The sequence below is a fragment of the Triticum aestivum genome, chromosome 3A (genome assembly GCF_018294505.1).
Source record: "Triticum aestivum cultivar Chinese Spring chromosome 3A, IWGSC CS RefSeq v2.1, whole genome shotgun sequence".
In the NCBI taxonomy this organism is placed as follows: Eukaryota; Viridiplantae; Streptophyta; class Magnoliopsida; order Poales; family Poaceae; genus Triticum; species Triticum aestivum.
The window spans coordinates 334,657,073-334,666,256 of record NC_057800.1 but is presented as its reverse complement, the minus strand read 5'-3'; positions in this window follow the sequence as shown (position 1 = coordinate 334,666,256).

Below are 9,184 nucleotides of genomic sequence, written 5' to 3'. Positions count from 1 at the left end.
AGTTCAGAGTATTTGTGAGATGAGTAGCCCACCACTGTCAATTTCGGCACAGAAATGACATTGATTCTTGTTGGACCTTCTTGATCAACTACAAGTAATCTCTCAAGTGCAGGTGTGTCCTCAATGACCATACCGTGGTACACATCTTGTGATGTCTTCCTACCGCACCATCAACACACATAAATAGTCCGGAGAGTCATGGAGGTGATGTGGAAGGTACTCAACCCATTGATCGCCTGAAGACGAAGGTACTCGAGTGCAGTATAGCCACGGAGCAGGCGCTCCATGTCACCGTTTGAGAGGCAGATGTCGACGAGCTCGAGGTGCTTCAGTCATGGTAGAATAAGAGCGGGCGCATCATTAAGGGGGGATGGCAGTTCTTGAACTTGGCGAGGCACGGCGTGGGCGCGAGGCGCAGTGCGGACGTTGGCAGCGACCGCATATGCCCATCATCAAAAGTGAGCTCCTCGAGTTGATCTAGGGCGGGGGATCAGAACCAGTCGTCAAGCTTGGCTCGGTTCTTGTCATTGGAACAGAACTTTCCCATTCTAAGGCCTTTGGTTGGGCCAAGGTGACTGCCGAGGATCTTGGAGAATGCATCTAAGCTTTTGCGATAGCCATGGAAGAGCTCGTGGGTGTCGATGAGGTCGAGAGGGCTGGAGTTCCATAGGGGGGCGCCACTGTCGGGAAAGGACGGTTGTCCGCACCTCATATTTGATTGGGAGGAGGGAGATGATGACTGTCAACCTATCATCGGGGAGGCTGCTGGTGAAGTCTAGGCCTGCTGGAGTCGCTTACGGTTCTAGCTTGCCCCGCCTCTGCTTGTTGGCAGCCCCGTTCTCCACCTCCGGAGTCTCCTTGTCACCATCGCTTTCTGATAGAAATGGGAGTATAGGGAATATTTAGTTAAAACATGGAAATAGAAAAGTGTATTGGTAACTAGAAGTTATTAGGTAGGAATATAGTAAGAAAAGGGAATAACAATTGGCTGCTTAAATACTACACAATTCATTTGACATTGCTGGGTAAGTCAACATGCAGATAGTTGAAAAGAAAACTTACTTCGAACAAAGTCTGAATGGATAATTTTGTCGAGGAAGTTAGCATATATCTCATGACCAGGCCCTTTTATGTGTAGTGCAATTCTAGTGCCAGCTTTTAGTACATAAAACTTAGAAATTTCTTTCCAAAAGCCAGTGCCAAAATAGGAGTCACCATGTTCATCAAGTCTTACAGTAGCAATGATTGTAAATCCATGGTTTGTGTGTTGTATGACATCCGTGGAGCCTTGATCTATGTAAAGGGAAAAATTGTGCACTACATAACCTGTTGAATAGCAAGGGATGTGCTGCAGAAAGTGGTAGGATTGTTAAAGAAAATATGGTAACATGCAAATATGGGCCCAAATTGAAAGAACTGTACAACAGTTGAAATCGAAGGACAACAATCTATAATTAAACAAATAGGGTAAACATGATGTCATGGAAATATGAGAGTAATCGAAAGAACAATACATCATTAATTTGCCTAATATAGAAAGAAGAGGGGAAAATCCCCTTTGACGTATATGGTGCATGTGGCACCTTTTATCCAAATGTAGCAATATTTAGAATATGTTCAAGAAAGTAGGCCATGCCAACTGATTTAGGGTGAGACTGAACATACCGCACGCGTCCTCAAGTTATCTGGTACGGTGAGATGGAATCTCTGGCGGAGGTCGCAAAGTCCTGAAGTGTCGGCGCACTGTACATTCTATGAATGAAAGAAAACCCTCAAATCAGCTCGAATAAAAATGAATTCACGGAGATTTCCGCCGGGTGATTAAAGGAGGCAGATGAACTGGGATAAGAGATGAGATAATATCTCATTAAATTAGTTACCTTGTCATCCATGTGAAAGAACCCTCAGTATGACAGATTCCCCAACCGAGCGGAGCTGGGTCGACCGCGAGCAGTGTCGAGAAAGTCGATGGCGATAGGCGGCGACAAGTGAAAGTGGCAAAATGCGGTGGGCTTTGCCGACAGCCTAGAGGCAGTGGCAGGCGTCGAGCTAAGTGTTTACCGACGCGATAGGCGGTGCCATGGCATAGACATGGAGGAGCTTGTGCAAGTGTGAATGGGGAACGTACCGGAGGGGGTGGCGGGCGGGGTGAGGGTTTTTGTGACGTGGCTATGGTGAGGGTTTTCTGTCCCACAAAGAATTTTGGGGGCGACGGTTTGCTAGAGAGAACCGTGGGTGATTGAAAAAACAGCAAAATTAAAGTCATTGCACACAGTTCCAATTTTGGGAACCGTGTGTGATTGATGTACTACCTCCGTCCTGGTTTATGGGCCCCCCTTTGTAATTTTTACCAAATTTTGACCAAATATTTAACATACTCAGAGATAGATAATATGTGTACACGTACATAAGCATAGTTCAACCATAAGTACATAGTTCAACCGTCATTAAGCATACTCAAGCGTACATAGTTCAATCCATCCCACATCTCATCTCACATGCCGGCACGATCCTGAAGCTTCTCCAGGTACTCGGCGTACACGCCATGCGCCACCCTACGAGAATACTTCTACTTGAAGGAGCCAATGGCCCGTCCTCTTGCATGCGCCAGAACACTTAGATACGCGTCATGAAGCTTCTGGTTGCAAAATGGGCATCCATAGCCACCGTTCCAGGTCCTAATATGCCTGTTATGCATTCCCGCGTAAAGCTCCCTCAGGATTTGCCTCTTGTACCTCCTCTGGCCATCTTCATCCTCGCTATCCACATCGTTAGACAACACCTATACAAATAGTAAAACAAATTTGGCATCAAATCAATGATTACATGCCGTGAAGTAGGGTTAGGAATTTATGGCTATTTATTTATACACATCGAGAGATTATGGTTCGATTTTTAAGCACAATCATCTATGTATAGACCAATCATGAAGAAAATAATGGCACAAACATATGTAGGTCTTTCAAAATCAATTGTCAAGTCCTGGCTAGGAATTATTAGCATGAACACTAACCCTAGTCGGATTACTACCAGAAATCATTTGCACAGATGAAACAACTAATCACTTATCACCTTTACCATTCAAACAATCAATACACTACACGGATCTAATGAAACTTACTCAGATTTCATGGATTGGGTGAACATAACCATAGGATTTCTATTCCAAAAAGGGGAGGGAGGAGTAACCAAAGAAACCCTATGATCTATTTGACACATAAATGGGTATAGATGACTAAACAGTTATCCGTCATCGACGGAGTCATCGTCGGAGTTGTCGTCGGCGTCATCGCTGGAGTGGTTGTCGGAGTCGGTGTGGAACTCTGCCTCTGGCTGTGGAAGCTCGACGCCATCGATGACGTCAGGGTGCAGTGACAACTCACCGGCAGTGATGACAACCTCTGTCTCCATCTCCATGCCGTGCTCCGGTGCTTTAGCAGCCCCGGCGTCGCCACTCCCTCCGATGGGGCGCTTCGGCGGCATCCTCATACACTGACGGCTTTGAGGACTGAGAGCGGCGTCGAGGATGCAAGTGGAGAGAGAGGATTGTGTGTGTGTGGCGAGGATGGGGGGTGCGGCCGCTCGGGCACACCATTAATATGGAGTAGTGGGAGTTGTGGGAGAGAGGCGAGCGGCGGTCAAACCGATGGCTCGCGCTCCCGGTGAGCCTGCGCACCGGACTGCTGGCATGCCTACCAAAGCAGCATATCTGTGTTGGTCCCATATTTGTTCTCTTTGAACTTTTTTCCTATGTGAGGGCAGCAAATCTAGTCCTACACAAACTACCCGACCCCCCAGTTTCTTTCCTTTTTCAACAAAGAGGTAGGTTCTGTCGGCGTTCTGGGAACGGGGGTCCTCAGACTTGCCTGCCTGCGGCCTGCGGCGTGGCTCAAAGGGGGGCCCAGCGTGGCCCATCTTCACCAACACAAACCCAAGACCCTTGCGAGGGGCCAAGCCTTGTGGGGCGGACGACGCGAAGCTTCCTCAGGCACGGTCTCGTCAGGCTGGCTCACGAGGAGGCGGAGAGATCAAGGCGGGGTACCTCACGAGATGCCCGTGATGCAAGCCATGACGACCGAAGGTGCCAGGTGGGTGCCAGCCCGCGCAGTGTCCTCCTTTCCTCTTTGGTGCAAAGGGGGCAAGCGCAGCCGCGGAGTACCGAGGCATCAGGCAAAGGTTGCCATTTCGGTGCAACGAGACCAAGACCATGAGGACTACAAGACGGAGGTCACCGTGGAGCCCAAGACGGCGTCATCACCAGAGCTTTGCGCAGGCGAAGACTACTTTTGTCAGGATAGTTGATACTAGCTGTCCCCCTTCAAATTAGCCCGCCATTGTTGGCTCCCTTCCCGCTCGATATTTGGGAAGAGGACCAGGGCCTCTATAAATAGGACTAGCCACCCACGGAGCAAAGGGGGTTGGAAGGAAATAGGGGGGATCGAAGGATAAAAGAAAGGATCAGAGAGAGAGAGAGAGAAAGGTGACTGAACTCCCCCCAGCAGTTCATCGCCCCAGCCAAGAACAGACCCTCGCGAGGCTGTTCTTCTTTGTATTGTTCATCATCATCAGCCCAAGAGGCAATCCACCACACCACACACTGGAGTAGGGTATTACACCACAACGGTGTCCCGAACCCATATAAACCCTGTGTCTCTTGTGTTGTTCTTTCCATAGTTTAGATCCTAGCGGGGCAGAGGGGCGCAGGTAGGTAGGAGGCGAAATCTCCGCGCGCACCCTAGTGTTCGAACCTCAAGGGTCTGCCGGAACCTGAAATCTGACATTTGGCGCGCCAGGTAGGGGTGCGCCGGGATTCGTCTTCCACCACCCCGTTCTCCTCCGACCATCACGCCCATGTCTGACGCTCGTCGGGCCCGTGCCGAGCGCCGGGCCGCACTCACTTCCCGCGTCGCCCAAACGGCCCCTGTCGGCGGGCGTCCTCGCCGTTCCCCGTCACCTGCCGTCAACGCCACCACTGGCCTGGCGGGGGACGAGCAGCAAGCATCGTCCCAGTATCCGTCCGTGCGGCAGGATGGCCGCACCGCAACTCCCTCGCTCACCCCAGCTGGTTCTTCGTCCCGCGCGCTCCGCGCGCCCATGAAGGCTCAGGTTGCACTCATCGCGGTGAACGAGCTCCTGCGCTACCATCCCGTCGACGACGTCTACGAAAAATGGCTCGACCGCATCGCCGAGCTCGTCCGCACCGCAGGGGGCTCTCCTGCGCCGTCCGTTCCACTGCACTGCACCCCGCCCCGCGCGGGCGATGAAGCTCCGGCGGCGCCCCGGCCGCCTCCTCCTCAGGACGGCGCCATGGCTCCAAGGCGCGTGGCCCCTGGGCGGAACCCGCTCCGTCAGGCGCCAGCGCGGCAAGAGCAGAGCTGTCAAGAAGTCCCTCGCCCGCAAGAAGCTGCCCGGGCGCTCCCTGCTCCAGCACGTCGCGACCATGCTCCTGCTCCCGCGCGTCAAGACCCCGCACTACTCCCAGATGCAACACGTGGGGACATGCAAGACCAAGCTCCCCGTCATCCAAGACCTCCCGTGGCCACAGCAGGCTGCCGTGCCTTCACCGCCGAGCTACGCAGCGTCGCGTGGCTCGGCAAGTTCAAGCCAGACTTGCCTCCTCGCTACGACGGCACGACACACCCTGCGGAGTTCCTCCAGCTCTACGAGCTGGGCATCGAAGCTGCCAACGGAGACGAGAAGGTCATGGCGAACTGGTTCCCCATGGCGCTCAAGGACGGGGCCCACACCTGGCTCCTGAACCTGGCTCGAGGCACAATCTCCTCCTGGGACGAGATGCGCACCCGCTTCATCGCCAACTTCCAGGGCACTCGTGACCGGCCACCCGCCGTGAGCGACATGCGCCGCATCAAGCAACAGCCCGGGGAGACCCTGCAGAAGTACATCCAGCGCTTCAACAACGCACGCCTCAAGATTCCCAAGGTGACTGAGGAGGCCATCATCTCGGCCTTCTCCGACGGCTTGCGCGACGTCAAGATGAAGGAGGAGCTGGCGATGCATGAAGACCTGTGCACTTCCTTGGAGCTGTTCAACCTGGCAACCAAGTGTGCCAGGGCCGAGGAAGGGCGTCTCTCCCTCCTCGAGCTACCTGCCGCAGACCCAGAAGAGAAGAAGCCCAAGGCCAAGGATGTGAAGCGTAAGGGGGCTGCCGTGCTCGCGGCAGAACCAGACACCAAGCGAGGCAGAGATCAGCCCGAACCTTCCAAGGCCAGCCGGTACTATGTGTACCACGACCTCCACACCCACAACACCAACGAATGTCAAGAGCTCAAGCCGTGCGAGAAGGAAGGATCGGCCATCGCCCTAACCGCAGTGACCGAGGCTATGGTCGAGGAGGAGGAAGGAACACAGGACACTGGGAAGACCGTGGCCCGCGCCAAGGGTGGCGCAATCAACCTCACGAGGATCGCTGGCAAGACCCGCCTCGCGAGGGAGGCTGGAGGGATCAACCTCGCGAGGATCGCCCGCAAGGCAACGCAGGCCTCCCTCCGTTGCCGCCGCAGCCAAGGAGAAACGAGGACCGCCACCAGGATGAGGGGGCTGGGGGCTTCCAGGAGCAGCGCGCGATCGCCTGCATCCTGGGCGGGGCACAAGCCCCAGCCTCTCAGCGCATCTTCAAGCAGTTCGCCCGCGAAGTGAACGCAGTCCTCCCCAGGCTCGAAGCCACGCGCCCTCTCAGGTGGTCGGCGTGCACCATCACGTTCAGCTCAGCAGATCAGCTCAAGTGTGCGGCTACAGCTGGAGTTCTCCCGATGCTTTGCTCCCCGATCGTCAGCAACGTGGTGGTCACCAAGACCCTCATCGATGGCGGGGCAGGGCTCAACGTCCTGTCCATGGAGACGTTCAACAACCTCCAAGTGCCCTACAGCCAGCTTCAGCCAACCAAGCCTTTCTCCGGTATCACCGACGGCTCCACGGTCCCGATTGGGCAGGTCTGCCTCCCTGTCACCTTCGGGGCACGCGACAACTACCGCACCGAGCTCATCGACTTCGATGTCGCTCACATTCGCCTGCCGTACAACGCCATCCTTGGGTACCCAGCGCTGGCCAAGTTCATGGCCGTAACTCACCACGGCTACAACGTCCTCAAGATGCCAGGAAGCGGCGGAGTCATCACGGTGCCCTGTGAAGAGAAGGACGCGGTGTGTTCCCTGGAACGAGCCTTCCAGGCCGCGTCACTGGAAGACCCGGATCGTGGAAGCAGGAGGCCTCCCGAGACCGCCCCTAAGAAGAAGAAGACATCGTCCGGTCTGACCACTCAGGAGGCAGGCCCCTCTGGGCCCGCGCCTGCCCAGGGGGAACCTCCTTCCATCGCATAGGAAAGCGCGCCCGGCGCCCTCCTCAGGCAGGGCTCGGGGGCTCTCCCCTGGAGGGCCACCGACCTAGCTAGGGTCACGAGGGAGGCGCTTGGGCACCACATGGAGGCGTGTTTCAAAGCACGTTTCCCTCAAGAAGGAGCAAGGCAAGGAGATCCAGACCCTCAGGAGTTCGTCAGCAAGGCCATTCAGGAGCTACAAGAGTCAAGAGTCATGAAAGGCGGCCGCCGCCTACCAGCAGTGGCTCCCCATCCAGGCGAGGATGGTGGGCTGCACGTCTGCATCGACATACTAGGGCTCAACCGAGTTGCCTCTCCGGAGCGCCTCTGGCCCTCGCGAGTGGGGCGCTGCGGAGGCCCACCCCACAGCTATGTTCGCATGCCTTATGGCTTGCCGAACGCGGCTGACACGTACCAGCGCCTCATGAGGGGCATCACGGAGGCACGAGAGGCCAGGCGTTCTGCAGCCCTAGCAGGGATGGAGATAGCCCGCGAGGAGCCGCCAGCGCCTCCGGAGCCTCCCGAGGCCCCTGGGGGGCATCACGGAGGCACGAGAGGCCAGGCGTTCCGCAGCCCTGGCAGGGATGGAGATAGCCCGCGAGGAGCCGCCAGCGCCTCCGGAGCCTCCTGAGGCCCCTGGGCCTGGGGGCTCGTGAGGATCGGCTCCCGCAGCCCACCAAGCCTGCTACACCAACGCTCCTTCGTCCTCAACATCATCAGGTGACATCTTTCGAGTTTTATTTCCAGCTGGGAGCGCCCCCCAGGGCTGCATTATTCCCAGGCCGCGTGGGTCCGTCCCTGCGGCATGTATCCCTTTTTTTTATTCCATGTTGTTAGCTTACCTTGTTGGGGGCGCCCCTCGGGCTGCATGATCCCCAAGCCGCTCGGGCCAGGACCAGCGCCATGTATCCCATTTGCGTTTATTTCCGATTATGCGTTAGACCCACCATGCTTGATTATTTGATGCCGGTTCACGGCACCTCTTCTTCTCCATGCCGACCACTTGCACGTTAAAGGGGGGGTACCTGAGCATCGCGACTCAGGGCTCTTACTGGCTCTCTAGCCCTCACCCTCTGGCCTTGTCCATGGCATCGCGACCTGGCATACCAGCGACGGCTGAGACCAGCTCGAGGGCCGGGACCTGAGGACGTAGAGTGCCGACATCTAACCAAATTTGCAGGGACACATCACAAGATAAGGCCCAGTGCTAGGCGCAACCCGCCTGGAGGTAGGGCCCCGTGAGTCCCGCGCTGGCTCACGGGTGCCCAGATACACCTCGCCAGGCCCTACCGTGCCAGCCACGTGTCAGGGCGGGGCTGTACACGCCCCGGGGGCTCCTCCCGAAGGGGGCCCCCCTCCCACGTACCAGTGGAAGCACCATGCTCCGTGCTGGCTGATGACACTGCCGAGGAGCGGCTATGCCCGTACACATACGGTAGCGCTATGCTCCGCGCTGGTGATAAACAACTGAGGGTGGCCCCCGGGCCGCACCAACCTCAGGGAGCCCAGAGCTCAGTGTCTAGCCTCATCGTAACGCCTCCCCTCGGGAGTGCCGCGCGAGGGGGCTGGGCACGGGGGCTGCGCCTGGGTCACACCCAGACGCACGCTGCCCAGCCAGGTCCCCCCGGGCCTGGTTCGTCGTGCGTCTCTCCCCGAGCGGAGCCAACGTACGAAGGCCGTTTGAGCGTCAAGGGGGACTCTTGAGCATCGCGACTCAGGAGCCTAACTGGTCACGTAGCCCCTCACTCCGTGGCCCCGTCCTGGTTTCCGGTCGGGACCAACACTGGGTGAGGCACGCGCGCGGCTGGGCTCTGCAGACGTAGAACGGTAGATCCACCCGCATCACACCTC